This window comes from Gorilla gorilla, chromosome 3, assembly GCF_029281585.2.
Source record: "Gorilla gorilla gorilla isolate KB3781 chromosome 3, NHGRI_mGorGor1-v2.1_pri, whole genome shotgun sequence".
Classification (NCBI taxonomy): domain Eukaryota; kingdom Metazoa; phylum Chordata; class Mammalia; order Primates; family Hominidae; genus Gorilla; species Gorilla gorilla.
Window position 1 is genome coordinate 169296422 of NC_073227.2, and position 17179 is coordinate 169313600.

The window sequence follows — 17179 nt, forward strand, 5'->3', positions numbered from 1 at the left end:
TTGCTTTCTAATTTGAAGGGACACAGCCAATAGTAAAACAAAAAGCCAAACAGGGTAGATATCTCAGGTATCTTTCATGGTAAGAAACTGAAGGGTTCTCTGGGAAACAGTTTTTAGGGACAAATGTAATCCTTTAGGCAACAATCTGTTTGAATACTTTTTAAGGGGAATCTTCTCAAGATATATTATATAGTACTGTGTTAGTTGATGACACTCCCTAAACAAAATGTTTTAACTTCTGATAAGGAATCACAGTTCAGTGACAGTTTAGATATGTACCAAGCAGGCAAACAAGTTGATTTTTCAATTTGCAGTTCACATACATTTCTTGAATATTTACCTGCAGGTCCTGTGCAAGATACCAAGAGAAAAAATACAAAAATCCAGTCTCTGCCCTCAAAGTTGGTGGGGGCATAAACTATTATGAAGATCTAGTAGCAACACTTCATAAAGTAGAACTGGGGAAAGTGCTATGGTGCACTATGGTCAGCGCTATGGTGCACTATGGTCAGCGCTATGCTGCACTATGGTAAGCGCTATGGTGCACTATGGTCAGCGCTATGGTGCACTATGGTAAGCGCTATGGTGCGCTATGGTCAGCGCTGTGGTGCACTATGGTCAGTGCTATGGTGCACTATGGTAAGCACTGTGGTGCACTATGGTAAGTGCTATGGTGCAGGGTAACGGGGGCAGCACACTATGAATAAAGGAATTACAAAACACTTCCAAAATGTGACAGCTAACCTGAGTTTTGAAGCATGACTAGGTGAGAGCCAGAGTAAGAAAGGGGGCAGAGGTGGAAGAATGTGCAGAAGGGGGCTCAGAGAAATGGGAGCTGGATGGGCTCAGAAAACTGGATAGAGTTGCTGTATGTCACTTCTATCACCTTGCTGTCAAATCTTTTGCCTCCAAGCCAAACAGCAGAAACATGGAAAAATGTCAATGAAAAGGCTAAAATGGTTATGTTACAGTGAAGATTTCTTTATTTTTCAAGTCTGTTAAAATGTGATAATAATGCGTTAATATTTGTTTAAAGTATTTTGAACTATACTCTCATGAAAAACAGAGGAAAGAACAAGCTATACAGCTGCTTAGAGCATGACTGCCTTTCTAGAAAATGACTTCTTAAATCAAGGACTGAAATAATGTTCTCCAAAGTTGTTTCTCCTTCTGAGAAAAGTGCTCTTTATTATTTTTATTGGTATCCTTTGACTTCTTTATGGCATTCAAAACATTCCATTTCAGCACCGGTAACTTCTTCAACATATTAGCCAGTAAAACTTAATCCATACCCTGTCTGACTCGTCTTACACTTCACAAGAAAACACCACGGATTTGTAAATATTTAGAATATAACTTAAAATCATCATGAAAATGTAACTGCTTTTTCACAACTATAAGCATAAGCGGGATTTTTATTCGACATTTCTGTGGGCCTTGATCCCAGTACTATTTTATTGGGATCTTACCTTCAGTCTTTGGAACTCTCCTCTTTTTCTATCCCAACTTACTTTCTCGGTGATCTCATCTAGTCTCTTGGCTTTCAATATCACCAATATGCTGGCAACTTCCAAATATTTATCTCTAGCCCAGACCCCTCCCTGGAATTTCAGACCCATTTATTCAACTGCCCATGTGGTATCTCCACTTGGGTGTCTAACACGCACCTCAACCTTAACATGGGCAAAACTTTGCGGATCTTTCCCCGCCTCCAAACGTGTTCATTTCACAGATATCCTCTTCTCAGTTAACGGCAACTACTATGGGTGGAACTGTGTCCCCCAAAAATTCATATGCTGAAGTCCTAGCCCTTAGTACCTTGTAATGTGACATTATTTGGGATTAGGGTTGCGCAGATGTAATTAGTTAAGATGAGGTCATACTGGAATAGGGTGGACCCCAATCTAATAGGACTGATGTTATTATATACAGGGGAAATTGGAACGTAGACACCTGCATGAGGAGAACACCATGTTTAGATTAAGGCAGAGAGTCCGTGCTTGGCCTAAAAAGCACGGACTTGTCTCTGACTCTTCTCTTTCTCTCACACAACACCCCCAGCCCTGAATCTGTTAAATTTTATTCGTTTTATCCACAGAACATATTCAGATTCTGATCAATCTCCAAACACTCCTCCAGCACCATCTACTTCGAGCTGTCAACACCTCTTACCTGGGATTCTGCAGAAGCTTCCTAGCTGATCTTCTGGTTTCTCTTTGCTCTGTTCCCCGCCACCATCTCCACTCCCTGACAGCCCCTGCCAGAATGACCCTTATGCATTCGTTCCTTTTTTCTTATTTCTATACTCTATCCCTTAATGATCTCATCCACAATCCTAGCTTCAAACAGCTCGCTTGGTGAATGACTTTCCAAATCCTTACAGCCAGCTCCAACCTCTACCCCGTGTTCCAATTTCAAGTCTGCCTTATTAGCTTCTTGACCATATCATGCTCAAAACAATATTTACTTTCTTTCTCCAGATTTTGATGTTGTGAAAGAGTACTGCCATCTGCTAGTTACCCAGGTTCAAACCTTGTACTCTTCCCTCAACTATCCAATCTAATCAGTTACCACCACGTCCTGCTCAGTCCAGCTTTGCAAACTCTCACATAGCTTCTCTGTATCCCACTGTTGGTAACACTGGTTCAGGCCCTTGTTACTTCCCAAGGGTTCTTCCATAACTCTAGCTTTTCCTTCCAGTTCATTCTACAGTGACTGCTGACAAATGAATCTGAAGATAAAGGTTCTGACTGTATTACTTCTATGCTTAGAAATCTTCAATCATCCCTTCCGAATGCCACCATAAATAAAAATCTTAGTAGGACACTTAAAGTCTTTCTCCCTACTATCAGTCTTCTCCTTCAGGGTCTAATCATAATGCTTAACCTTATGCTCAGCACATGCCAACATCCCTGTTGAAGTGTTCTGGTCAACCACCATTTACAGGACCTAGCATTTCCTCTCCCTCACTCCCACTGGAAACCCTGTCCATCATTAAAGGGCCCTGATGTTCCCCCAGCAAGAAGTACCACTCTCCCTTCTCCTAACTCCTTCACATTTTGCTAATCCTTCTCCTTTAGCAGTTACCACTCTTGCTCTTGTATTAGTGACTTGTGCACTTATCCTAATCCCTTGAGGGCAAAAATTTTATTGTATGCATCTCTGTGTTCCCAACGCCTTTAGCCCAGTGTTGGTACTATTTATTGAGTGACTGAAATCGCACTCCTAACCTCATTACAGTAGAACATAAACTTACAAAAGGCAATTTTACAGAAGGTAAATTAATGAGGCCAAGGTTATCAGTTCAATTCCCATATGGTTCATTTAGCTTTGCACAGAGGAAAAAAAGAATCCAGGGACAGACTATTGTCAAAAGCTCAGCCAGCTGTGTTGCAAACATATGCATTATTAACACAAGAGACAGGTCACAAAAATAGACGGGATTGGAAAACTCTAGTCTCTATTGACACACTATCATGTGGTTATCTTTGAAACTAAAAGATGGCATATGGTTGGAAAATTGTTTGCATCCAGTTTTAAGAAACACATTTAGATTATACATATCACAAAATGGGGGGAGGCAGATCTTGAACTCACCTTCTTCTTAGACACTGAATGTCTTTAAAATACAAAGCATGTTTAGTGATTTGTATGTCAAAATTCAACTTTAGAGAATAATAAATTTACCAAACATCTATACATAGCATGTAAAGCCCAAACTGAGGGCCAAACATGCAGGGATCAAAGACAGGAATGGAGGCTCACTAAGGAGGCCGGGGCTCTAGTTCTAGCTCCGCCATTAACTGGTGAAACCTTTGCAAAATCACCTCTCCTCTCTGGGCCATAATTCTCAGCAAAAAGAGGTTCAACAGATGATAGCTAAGATCCTTTCCAAGATATCCTTTTAAGATAAAAGTATAAAAATAAATGGAATAGCCTGTCCTGATCAAGTTTAATCCAAATTGAGCTGCAAACTCAAATTAAAAACAACGTATTTTGAAACCCAGTAAAGATCGTTTGATCTGGATCAAACATAAAAAATGTAATAAAATATTATTCTTTCTAAATCAGCTAATTATATGACACTTAAAATCTTTTTTACATTGATATAATATCTGTGCTGCTGATTTTGGTTAAAATGTCTGAATAAATGTAAGCAATAGATGGTATTCTGCATCCCTCCAAACCATTTTAATATTGAAGAGTTAGAAAAAACTACGAAAACTCATCATTTTGGGGGTTAATAATCAAAGAAACATTGTTCACAGAAAGAAGTTTATCATCAGCAAAGGTAGTTCAGAGGATTTTATACAAATGTTGAAATATTATAAAGGCAGAAATGAGTGAAAATTTTATTTCCATTTGTAAAGACAGTATTTCTCTTAGGGAAACACAAGAAAGCTGCAACTATTTTCATTACTAAATATACTCCATCTAATGACTCAGTAAAGAGATAGAAAAGATTAACCAAAGGTTTATACTGATTTTGGTGACAGTCAGGAGGAAATACACTAGCCAATCATCAAAAACACTTAGTGCACTATGTTTTTCCCCAAAAGGATGGTGCTTGGGGAGAAGTAACAAGAAGCTACGTAAGAAAAAAAATGATTTTTTACAAATTAAAAAATGCCTGGAGAAATTGGCTCATTGAGAATCTCTAAGGCACCGTGTTGTTCCAGGAATTATCATATGTAAAACTATCTTTCCCATCCTTACAGTAATTTCATAACAAAACAGTAGCGACTGATCCACTTTCAGTGATTAGAAATTCTTCATGTAAAAAATAGTCGTATTTTTTAAACTCACTTAATATGAATTAAACAAACCTATCTTTTATACTATTACTTAATCAGATAAAAGCTTCTACCACCACCACCACCGGCTACAGTGTTTTCTGTTTATCCATATGTAATCAATTCAAACATTCATTCACCTATCTTAGAGCACAGCGAGAATTTGGAGGACCATATAAACAGCAGATCAGTAAACATCCTCACATACTGATCTGAACATGCTGGTGTGTTTAAATTATTCATTAACTAGGCCAAGTACTGAAAGTCTACTGTGGGCCCCACTGTTCTAGGCACTGAGAAAAACTAGAAGAAGAAAAGTCCTTATCCTCATGGAACTTCTATAGTCATGGTGAATAGAGAGACAATACAGAAGTAAACAAATAATTTCAGATAGAGGGAAGTATTACAAAGAAAATGACAGACACTGAGATCGGACGGGGAGGGTGGGGGAGACAGGATCCATTAAATAAAATAGCTCCAGAAGGCCGCTTTTTTTTTTTTTTGAGACAAGAGTCTCGCTCTGTTGCAGGCTGGAGTGCAGTGGTGTGATCTCAGCTCACTGCAACCTCCGCCTCCCGGGTTCAAGCGATTCTCCTGCCTCAGCCTCTAGAGTAGCTGGGACTACAGGTGTGCGCCACCACGCCCAGCTAATTTTTGTATTTTTAGTAGAGATGGGGTTTCACCATGTTGGCCAGGACAGTCTCGATATCTTGACCTTGTAATCTGCCTGCCTTGGCCTCCCAACGTGTTGGGATTACAGGCGTGAGCCACTGCACCCGGCCCAGAAGGCCTCTTTCTCTGGTGATACTGAAATGACAGAGTAGCCAGCCACGTGAAGGTGCCAAAGGTAAGGGCAAGTGCAAAGTCTCTGAGACAGGAATGAATGCAACACATTCCAGAGAGAAAAATGAGGGCAATGGGGCCAAAATGTAGTCAATAAGGAGGAAGGAAAGATGAGAGGGTGCAGGATGTGAGGTCCAGGAAGATGGTGGGGCTGGATCCCATGGCTTTGGAAGGCTAAGGAGGCAGACTATTGTCCTGCATGCCATCAGAGTGCTGTGAACTCTGGAATGTTTTAAGGAGTCAGGTCACATGATCTTATTAACATTTTAAAATCTTACTGTGACTGTTGGGTGGAGAATGGACTGCAGAAGTGGGTGACCTTGGACATGGGCACACCAGCCAAAGAAGCTTCTGCAGTTGTCCAGGCAGGAGATAATAATGGTGTGAAGTAGGGTAAAAGTAGTAAAGACAGTGAGAAGTGGCTAATTCAGAGAAATTTTTTTTAAAGTAGACAGTATCAACAGGACTTGCAGAAATACTGGATGGCGACACTATTAACTGATATCTAAGATGGGGGGAAGAGCAGTTTGGACAGTTACGGGGAATTTCTTTTGGACCTGATAGTTGCAGAACAGTATATAGAGGATGACATGTTCCTATTTTTGTAGATAACAGAATTATAGTCTACCCAAAGGAAAAACTAGGAGCCATATATGTCAGGTTTATTAACTGTGTGCCATACTTTCCTTATCTGTTAGGTAGTGATAGCAAAGGTCCTACCATATTGCACTGTTGTAGATTACATGACTCAATATATTCAAGAACACTTGGAACAGTGTCTGACAAATAGTGTTATTTAAATTCTGGCTATGATTAATTAGTATTTACCATTCCATCTATAATTCTTTTTTTTAAATTTTTTTTTTTTTAAGAGACAAGGTCTTGCTATGTTGCCCAGGCTGAATTAGAACTCCTGGGTTCCTGGGATCCTCCACCTCAGCTTCCCGAGGAGCTGGGACTACAGGCACATGCCACCACACCCAGCTAGATCTGTAGTTCTTAATGGTGGCTGCCATAATAGTGGACCTATAGGTAATTCTACCATTCTGTATTATATTCTTCTGTATGGCTTTTAATTTGTAGAACAATGGTAAGCAGAAGAAAGGGTTTTTAAAAAATAATTTAAAATAATACCACAATAGCCATATTGTTTACTGTATACAGTAAACAGAACTTTGTGTGCCTATGGATTTCAACATTTCTTCTAAGAATTCTGGCTCCCCTGGTGTCTGCAGTGTATAGGTTGGGAACAGCCACATTATATCATTAAGATAAATAATTACTGAGATTCAAATATATACTCTTTTATATACAGAACACTAAATCTAAGAAACAGAAGGATTTGGAAACCACCAATATTTTAAAAAATACATTTAACCAACTTAAATCAACCTTTAACAACTGTTTTACTGAAATTCTTATTTTCAATACACTTAAAACATACTTTAAAAAGCTCTTTGCTGCATTTCCTTTTGTTTTGAAAGGCTTATATTTTGAGTCACAGTGTTTTGTTTTGTTTTGTTTTGTTTTTTTTGAGACGGAGTCTCGCTCTGTCGCCCAGGCTCGAGTTCAGTGGCGTGATCTCAGCTCACTGTAACCTCCACCTCCTGAGTTCAAGCGATTGTCTTCCTCAGTCTCCTGAGTAGCTGGAATTACAGGCACCCGCCACCAAGCCTGGCTAATTTCTTCATATTTTTAGTAGAGATGAGATTTCACCATCTTGGCCAGGCTGGTCTTGAACTCCTGACCTTGTGATCCACCTGCCTTGGCCTCCCAAAGTGCTAGGATTACAGGCATGAGCCACTGTGCCTGGCCTTGAGTCACAATATTTAACCTGAAGTAGCTCCTTCTAATAGTCTCATTATTTAGCGGGAATATTTGAGAGCTGTTTTATGTTATATTTTCTTTTATGATATTATCTTTGCTGACAAATGAATCATTTATGTTTGGAAGATACTTCCTAACTAAATAAGGTTCATCCTCTCAAGCCATGATTCACAATGCACTACAGATAGGAATTAAAGAATTGATGTACACCTTACAACCTGAGCTGTTTGAATAAAGTTACAGCTAAACTGAGAAAATTCGAGGAGATAAATACCTTGGAAAATAATTAAAAATACCTTGGAAAACAATTTAAAGCACAGTGATGACAATTAGTCTTCCACAATTTACTTTTTTGTTTGGGGTACTGGTGCAAGATAAAATTGGAGCTGGGTCAAGAAAAAATTATGCCAAGTGCAGATGATGGCAAAACACACTGAGATCCAAAACTCAAGGAGCTGTACCTTAGAGACAACCATGGAAAATGGCCCAAATCATGGAGGGTCTCTAATGTGAGATTAAGTGTTAATGATTCTAGGACAAAGAGTTGAAATGTCTGGTAAGCAACCAACAACGTGGCATGGAAAATGAAGAAATAGCTTTAAAAATCTACGACGTTAAAGGATACAATTAAGTGACTGATTACAACTTTTAATATGCACAATAGAGACAATGAATGAATAAAGGCCTAGTGAACTGAAAACTCCAGGGACCATTGGACAGGGCAAGCTTGAAAAACATGTTCGACAAGAGAAAGGCTGGAATGTAACTTAAAAGATAGGTTGTCCTCAGAGAGTAAGGACTCTATGTTCTGTTTGTGGAACAATGACTGACTAAGCCTACCCGAAAGCTGAAGTAAAGGGTAGAGAAGATCCTAGATAGAAATCTACAAAAAAACACAACATTTCCAGTTAGGCAGGGAAAGAAGAGCTTGCTAACAAACCTGAGGAAGAAAAGTCCAAGTGGGGGAGCAAGATAAGGCAGAATCTGGGAATCAAAGGGAGGAAAAAGCATCCATGGTGGACTGTGTGTAGTGTCAACTGCCAACAAGAGGACAAGATTGAAGGCTCACCATGGGGATGTGGTCATTGTTGATACTGTTGACCTTATCAACGGTAGTTTTTAAGCATATATGCACATGTATAAGATGCATATGTAAACTATATTAAAGTAAAAAAAAATCACTCCACATCTTTTCTATTAAGGATTTTCCATATTCAGGGAAGTTGTCTTTGTCATAAAACCATATCCAATAGTATGCACTTGAGCATATACAGAATCTCTAAAAAGATCTAACATCAAATCATCTCCAGAAATATTTACCGAGCATGCATATGCCAATCAGTGGTTGCTGATACAATGACTATATCTATGTACAAAAAACAAACAACAAAAAACCCCAAAAAAACAAAACAAAACAAAAAAAAAAAACAAAAAAAAACACCTGTCAGCACAATTTATTTGCCTCTGCAATCTGTGGCATGTGTGAGCATACTTATATTTATTATAAGTTATTCAGAATCCTCAGGGAAGGAATAATGAACTTACTGCCTCATCTGTAGATCAGTACTTTACAACATATATTTTAAGAAAATGACTACTAAATGCTTACTTGAATGTTTTTATTCATAAATACAGTGGCTTTGCTTTTGAAAAAGATTATATATGTACACATGTGTATGTGACATAATGTAACTTTTTCCCCTTTAATATTATCCTTACATTAAGATACAGACTTAGATGCTGATACAGATGGCATGAGACGCTGAGGACTGATTGGTACTGGACCTAATGTGAATCTTGAACACAAGTTATTTAGAGGTTACTGATTTCAGCATTTTTTTTTTTTTTGCTTACCACATTTTCAAAAAGTTGATGTAAAACATGCTTCATCATGCTGACCTTTCTCAGCAACAAAATATGGCTTCTTTCTATAAATGTAATTAACAAATTAAAGCTTCAAACATCTTTTTCCCCTAGTGTTTTTCCTCACATTGTAGAAATAATCATTTTCCTTGCCCTTGGTACTGCCCTCTCAATCCACCTCTTACTGATGCTGTGTGTGATTGAGACACAAGATCACAGACACTGTTCCATCGGTCCACTTGCACCCTCTCTTCTACTTCTCTTACACTAAGTTTTTCACAAAGGATAAAAGGATATCTTTTATTATTTCAGAAATTTACATGAGAACATGTTTACAGAAGCTCATTCTAAAAATCTATAAATACTTCACAGTCATTAATGACAATTAATGGCAATGTTATAGTGCTTTTGCTGACATGACACCATGCCATATTTATTTCAAACCTACTATCTGACTTTGAGTGGAATTACCACTCCTCAAAATATTTAAAATGGTATGTTAAGGTGACATCAAAGAATGTGTTCAAATAAATCATCAGTGAAGTCTTTGGGTATTTTTTCATTAAGAATTCCCCCAGCAGAAAACAGCAGAGGCTTTAAATAAGAGCAACAATAGGGCACTAGTCAGTAGATATGGATGACTGACTCTGCAAAGAAATTCAGAGCCACCTTTTCTAGTCTAGTCCCAATATACTTCAGGACTGATGAATCATTGCTGTACTATTCCAAAAACGGTTTCCTATGCTCACTTTTAACTGAGCTGCCATAGGAAATAGTTGTTTCCTACCTGTTTTCAAATCCTGATTGCAAAATCAGGAATTTCTTATGGTTCATTTTAACACATTTCTGACCTCTGGCTTTAATGATAAAACCAGATTCTGCTATAGGATAGCATTTCCAATTAGATAAAAATTATTCTTCACTATTATGTGGGCAATACTGCTCTACTAAGTATGGTGGTCATAGGTCTTCAAGGGTAAACATTGAAGTATGGAGGTGAAGATGGAAACTGCTTCTTCCACTCCCAGACAGCAGAGTTCTCTTCCATGATCACATTCTCCACGAATTTGAGCTGTTATTTTTAAAATTCTTATTGTTGTTATTATTTTCATATGCTTTGCTATTTTTTTCTGATCCATTTCACTGTTTCCACTTTTCAAGGGAAAATGCTCCTTTAAAAATGATTTTAATAAACCAAACTGAATGCTCATTTCCTGACTTGGCATGACCAGAACAATGAAGGAATCCTGAGTACTTTCTTTGGGTCTTTGTTTTTCTCAGGGTTTGAAGTTTGGGGTTGTTTCTTTGACTTCCTCCCTCCACAAATATTTGAAGCCTAAGGTTTCAGAACGGCTGTTTTTTGGCCACTAAGATTTTCGGCACACACTGAACTAGTGCTGCTCCATGTGGCCACACGAAAGTACATAAAAATATAATATTTATTTCCTTAGCCACCATCTTTTCTAGATGTCTTGCACGCTACTCTATTTTTAAGGAAAATTTTTTTTTAAAAAAGCAAAAACTACCAAATACTCTATCTCTTTCCATCTCTGTTCCCTTTCCACCTGCCCGCATCCTCCTCTCATATATATTTTGGCTTTGAGAAAAAAACTATCACTATTAGCAGAGCCGTGGGTATACTTGGCCCTTATTAGAACAGATATTAAAATTACTTAAACATTTAATTTAAATTAAAAGGACTATTTAGATATTTGCCAGTGGTTGGAGTGGAAGAAGAAAGAACTAATCAGGGCCTGGCTTCTTTCTAGCTCATTCATTAGCTTACTAGTACCTCCCTCCTCACCTGATTTCTGTTGCTGTCCTGGTATTAAAGAATAAGGATAGTTACTTCCATATACCCACCTAAACCTGTAGATTATATATTATGAGCAATAAGCAGGTATTGAAACAGTTATCTTCTCCCTCTATTCATTTATTCAACACAACCACTAAGCAACTAATGTATACCAGGCACTGTTCTAGGTCTCTTGATATGTATCAACCAACCAAACACACAAAAATCCTGATAATTAGAACTCATATTCTAGTACGAGGGAGTAGCAAGGGGTGGTGGCGGTTTGCAGACAAATCCCTCCTGGAAAGTAAAGGAATATTAATATATACATTAACTTCTATGACAATTCCGCATTACCTCCTCACTCTTACAAAAATGTATCAAGCCTGTTTAAAATAGCTTTTCTTGAAAGCAAGAAAAATCAAAATGAAAGTTCCAAATTCAGTTAACTCAATGTAACTTCTGTTTCTTACAAATGAGATAAAAAATCATGTAGATTCAAGAAAGTGCTCTCAGGAGTACTGAGTGAGGATTGAATTAGATACCTTTATTATTTAAGCCTGTGGTGTGTGTGTATAAGTGTATGAAAGGACCCCTGGAATTTATTTAAGTCTATATTCTAGTCTTTTCTTGCCTTCAGTGACATGTGGTAGTCCTTCAAATAAAAAGACATCCATATTTTTACTACTGGCTTTACTGCTCAATTTAAGTATTTTCCAAGGTTACAAAAATTTGTACTTAAAAACGATAACTGTTAAGTATACCAAAATAACTTTCATCTTTTGCCTAACACTCTTAAAAGCAATTACGGATGTTTTTTTCAGAAGTTTTTAAAATAAAAGTTAGGCTTTTGTCTTTGGCGCAGGTCTGAGAAAAGATGAAAAAGGTTTTGAAAACAAGGCAAATGGGATACATATCAAAGCAAACATGATATTGTTTAGGGGTCAGAAGTAAGTAGTTCCACTGGCATTTGCAAAAAAAAAAGAAAAAGACTTCAGTATACCTATAAATAGTGATAGAAAAAGATAAAGAAGTTGAAGTAGGCTGTTTCTTTCGTTTTAACTCTAAGAAGGCAAGAAACAGTGAAGTCACTTTGATCCGTCTTGCTTCAAATGTCTTCCTGCCATGTACCGGGGCCAGATGAGAAAAAGAAGGACAGTCATCAATACCACCTGACCACCCACCACAAAGATATGAGTGAGCCTGGCCTTTCTCCCTCCATTTTATTAAATGGAAATACCTAAAGTCAGATGGATGAAATCTCCTATGTTTGATTTCAATGCCACTGGAACATGAAATTAGGATTGCTAGATGTTTCAACTAGATTTCAAGGACATTATATCAAGGACATTATATCTTCGTCTATTAAAACTGTACTACCAATGCCTGTTTATGATGAAGATTTTGAAATCTATGGAAATATTCCCTTTCTTGTGCTTGAAACAATGTATATAGAATATTTACTCTTTGTGAGAAAGAGATTGATATTTTGAAACATAAGTGACAAAACACACATGTATACACACATGTATATACCTAAGCAACAATTACCAAGCTTTAAAGATTATGGTCGCTAAATTTTTTTATATATAGTAAAATAATGTTAAGGGATCAGATGGCATGTTGGGTTTTTTTTCTTAATTTAGTAAAACTTACCCAAACTGAAATATAATTTTCAAAGAGCTACAAAAAACGAGGGAGTCAGCCCCAGGGGTGCTGGCTGTGTTCCCAGCACAGTGTATCACAAGGACAGGAGGGAACTTAGAAGAGCCAACACAGACACGAGAAGGAACACAGGGCTGAGACAGCAAGGTAGTCAGGAAGCAGAAAGACAACAAGAAGCAGAGAAGGTACACCAGGTCAAGGCTAGGAACTAGCTAGAGCCAGTGGGCACAGAGCATGAGTAAGGCAAGGCTCCAAGCTGGAAGGGCTATCAGAAACCAGGCAACAGAATCACAGCGATCCTGCAGTGGGCACAGGGGGGTCACGCTGTGGAGCAAGAGATAAGGCAGCTGGTGCAGCTGGGGTGGAGTTGGGGGACAGATGTGGATAACAATGTCAAGGGCAGATAAGCTTTGAGGTCTGTAGAAGCCAGCTTCACACTAGGAGCACTGGAACCCAGCCCTGGCCACGTACACTCAGCAAAAGAGAAACCAGTGGGCTTGACAGGTAATAAAAGGCAGCTCATGAGAAAAAAAAAGGTAATACAGGTGAGAAAAGAAAGGGAGAGAAATAATATCTTTGTAAAAATAACAAGTAGCCAGAAGCAGCAAAAACTTTCCAAACATAGTAAGTGTTTTACGGGATCTCCTGTTAAGAACAAATGGTGTTCAAAAAGAAAAATGGCAAATAATTTATTGAAGTCTTAGAAAGACAGGTGTATATAGGTTTAGTCAGCAAATTTACCTCACAATGGCATGTATTTTCAAGAAAAATAATGGCACAGATAAATTTGAGAGTGATATGGTTTGGCTCTGTGCCCCCACCCAAATCTCATCTCTAATTGTAATCCTCGTAGGTTGAGGGTGGGACCCGGTGGGAGGTGAATGGATCATGGGGGTGGTGTACCCTCTGCTGTTCTGATGGTGAGTTCTCATGAGAGCTGATGATTTAAAAGTGTTGGGCAGCTCCCCCCTCACTCTTGCTCTCTCTCTCTCCTGCTGCCATGTAAGACGTGCCTTGCTTCCCCTTTGCCTTCTGCCATGATTGTAAGTTTCCTGAGGCCTCTCCAGTCATGCAGAACTGTGAGTCGATTAAGTCTGCTTAATGGACTCAGTCAATTATCCAGTCTCAGGTAGTTTTTTCTTTTTTTTTTTTTTTGAGACGGAGTTTCACTCTTTCACCCAGGCTGGAGTGCAATGGCGTGATTTCGGCTCACTGCAATCTCCACCTCCTGGGTTCACGTGATTCTCCCACCTCAGCTTCCTAAGAAGGTGGGATTACAGGTTCCCACCACCACGCCCAGCTAATTTTTGTATTTTTAGTAGAGATGGGGTTTTACCATGTTAGCTAGGCTGGTCTCGAACTCCTGACCTCAGGTGATCCACTTGCCTCCGCCTCCCAAAGTGCTGGGATTACAGGCATGAGCCACCGCACCTGGGCTCAGGTAGTTCTTTATAACAGTGTGAAAACGGACTAATACAGAGATAAAGGGCAAATAATTCTAAAGTACACATCTAACTTCACTGTTTATCTTCTAAGCAGAGAAAACTATTTTTAACCTAAACAATTATAGCCACACTAAATGGAAAGATCATTAGAAATTTGCTTATGACACAGTTGCAAAGGGTTACTTTAAAGTACACAGGTCAGTTGATGAATTTTTCTAATAAGTGTAAGGAATTAAATGTAGGAAATAGATTTGTTAGGGTGGAAGAAAACTTTCTACTGTACATTTGTAGGGTAAGAAAATCTGTTGAGGTCTAAAATTAAGTCTAAAAGGGCTTACTTTTATTTCCAAAATATAAATCATAAAAGTAAAGAAGACATTATGAGGAATTCAATTTACTATAAAGTAGATAAGCCAATCTTATCTTTTCTTTTTTTTTTTTTTGAGACAGAGTTTCACTCTTGTTGCCCAGGCTGGAGTGCAATGACGTGATCACGGCTTACTGCAATCTCCACCTCCCAGTTTCAAGTGATTCTCCTGCCTCAGCCCCACAAGTAGCTGGGATTACAGGCATGTACTACTAAGCATGGTTAATTGTGTATTTTTAATAGAGATGGGGTTTCACCATGTTGGTCAGTCTGGTCTTGAACTCCTGACCTCAGTTGATCCACCTGCCTTGGCCTCTCAAGGTGCTGGGATTACAGGCGTGAGCCACGGTGCCCAGACGCCAATCTTATCTTATAAATAATAGAAAATATGAACCATAATGAAAATAACTAATATTATCATATGCTATACAACTATCAGGGAAAAAAACTGGAGCTCCCAAGAGTCAAGGGACATCAAGCAATTTTGAAGAAATTTCGAATTCAATTCCTGAAATAGTGAAAAGTATTTCAACTTAGGGTTTTTTTTAAAACAAACATAATGTATGACACATTATGTATTAACATAAAATGCCATCATAATAAAGATGGGATGATCTGGGTTACAAAATTCCATAGTACTATTTAAATATTATTCATAAGCCCCCTTACTCTTACAATGTGTTAAAATCATTCCAAAATGTACAGAGCACAGTGAGCCCAATGTAAGATTTTCACCTGACTCAGAATCTTGGAGTCCTTATTGCGAACCTTTTATGAGAGTCTTAATATGTTTGACCCTGAAAATTTCCTGGAATAGGAGAAGGAAGGCACGTGCAGTGGGGGACACCAGAAGAGTGAGGTGCTATTTTGTTGATTTCCTATTAAATACTAGAATTCTGCATATAAATTAGGAATTACAGGTTCTGATTCATTTGGATATATTTGCCTGTATGGTTTTTTCAATGTTATTTATTTATTTATTTATTTATTTATTTTTTAAGAGTTACAGTCAGTTTTATTCAGAAGTCTTACTGAGGATTATAACCCGGGAGAGTTTCCTAGAGAATGTCTGTCATACTACTCCAATGCAGCACTTCAGTTCAGTTTTTATACAAGCAGTAAAAATACAGTGTAAAAAAAATTGCAGTAAAGCTTGAATGCAAGAGTACCTTTGGTTCCAGTTTGCAGGGGCATAATCCTGCAACACCTTGGCAGGCTTTGTCTTATGTGTCAGAAAAGGCAAGGACCAAGGTCATTTATCTTTTAAGGAGTGTAGTATCTCAGGCAAGAGACTGGGGAGCTATGTGCTGTATCCTGTTTATCATCTTTAAGGCATTCTTTGGAGAGCTGCATTTTTAACAGAGTCAGGGTGACTGCAAAATTATGCTGGCAAGCAAACATGGCTTCTTATGTTTGCTACTCTGTTTCACGAAAGCCAAGATCTACTGCCCGTGGGCATATTTTAACATGAAATGTTTATTAACTATATCTTATAAATATTTATGAGGTAGTGTGTTGAAAAGGAGGTAGTGTTATTTATTTATTTATTTTTTATTATACTTTAAGTTTTAGGGTACATGTGCACATTGTGCAGGTTAGTTACATATGTATACATGTGCCATGCTGGTGATGAGTTCATGTCCTTTGTAGGGACATGGATGAAATTGGAAATCTTCATTCTCAGTAAACTATCGCAAGAACAAAAAACCAAACACCACATATTCTCACTCATAGGTGGGAACTGAACAATGAGATCACATGGACACAGGAAGGGGAATATCACACTCTGGGGACTGTGGTGGGGTGGGGGGAGGGATAGCACTGGGAGATATACCTAATGCTAGATGACGAGTTAGTGGGTTCAATGTTATTTATATACCTACAACTCTGATGTGCATCTTATCATTTGCATTTTACAGATCTTGAAGTAGACTCAGAATACACTAATGAAAGACCAAAGGTAGGAGAGTTTATCCTTACTACTCAAAAGAGTTACATGAAGTTAAAAGACTTAGTATAAAATTAAACAAATACTGGTATTACAGTACCTTAGAAAGAGATTTCCTCTTTCTAATGATAGGTACCGTCCCAGCAAACTTTACCCAAAATCTAGAAAAAGGGCTATTGTCTGATAACAACAGTTACATAATGGTGCTCATTTAGCAAGTGGAACTGAATGAAAATAGGTAAGTATGGGCAATCTCCTTTTCCCACAATCAGTAATAGGCTGTTCCCGAGAAACAAACGTCAATCATTCAAATGTGTACTACAATCTCCTACTGTTTGTTCAAGAGAAAAGTGCGGTGGCACTTCCAAAGTATAAGGGGAGACAATGGTTTTATTATTTTTCTTTTATACTATGAAATCCTTCATGGCTAATTTATAACATGAATACCATAACCTAGGGATAAATGTCTTTTACAAAGTTTCAAGAATATTGACAGCTGTCTTTTACTCCAGTTAAAATGCCTGATTACATTTGTTTATTATTTCAAGCAAACGCTGAACACAATTTACTGTGTGTTCAGTAACTTAGTAACATTTAATCACATTTATTTCACTTGATCTTCAGAAACAAAAG

General features: G+C 38.0%; 1 protein-coding gene across 5 annotated transcripts in view; it reads right to left on the reverse strand.

The window, feature by feature from the left end:
* Positions 1–17179, reverse strand: part of NR3C2 (nuclear receptor subfamily 3 group C member 2) — a 358063-nt gene that overhangs the window by 179230 nt on the left and 161654 nt on the right. The window lies entirely within an intron of this gene.